This window comes from Phalaenopsis equestris, unplaced genomic scaffold (assembly GCF_001263595.1).
Source record: "Phalaenopsis equestris unplaced genomic scaffold, ASM126359v1 Scaffold000877, whole genome shotgun sequence".
NCBI lineage: Eukaryota > Viridiplantae > Streptophyta > Magnoliopsida > Asparagales > Orchidaceae > Phalaenopsis > Phalaenopsis equestris.
In genome coordinates this window covers 400,065-400,603 of record NW_018165317.1, presented here as the reverse complement: position 1 = coordinate 400,603, position 539 = coordinate 400,065, and positions in this window count along the sequence as shown.

Below are 539 nucleotides of genomic sequence, written 5' to 3'. Positions count from 1 at the left end.
AGGGAAAGATAGGAGAAAGTACAGTAGAGAACAGTGAGAATATGTAGCCCCTTATTCATGATGAACCTCGTATTCATAGGAATATGCCCCAGTCTTAGATAATTACTGATCAGTTATCTTATCATTAACTTTTAGAGAGATCCCTTAGTAATTACAAAGATATTTGAATATAATAAGAATATTTGATTGATTTGGTCAGTTAAAAATTCGCAGACCGCTTACCAACGTTGATCCCGTTGGTACTTGATCTGAGACACGATCGACATCCTATGGGGAATCCTTTAGCATTCTCTTCCGACCTTGCTTCCGATCGCTTGATCCAAGCATCTTCTTCTCTAGCATTAAATACGTCGTCCATTAACAAGCATGTCTGATCGGTCATCCCTTCCTCCCGAGCCGTTTGTTTTCCTTAATTCATACTGATATATTTTTCATATACAAAAATTAACCACAAAACCTATAACATGATCAAATATGAAAAAGAATTTCTTACAGTCCTAACCATCACCTAATCCAAAAACTTGGAAAGATTGAAATAC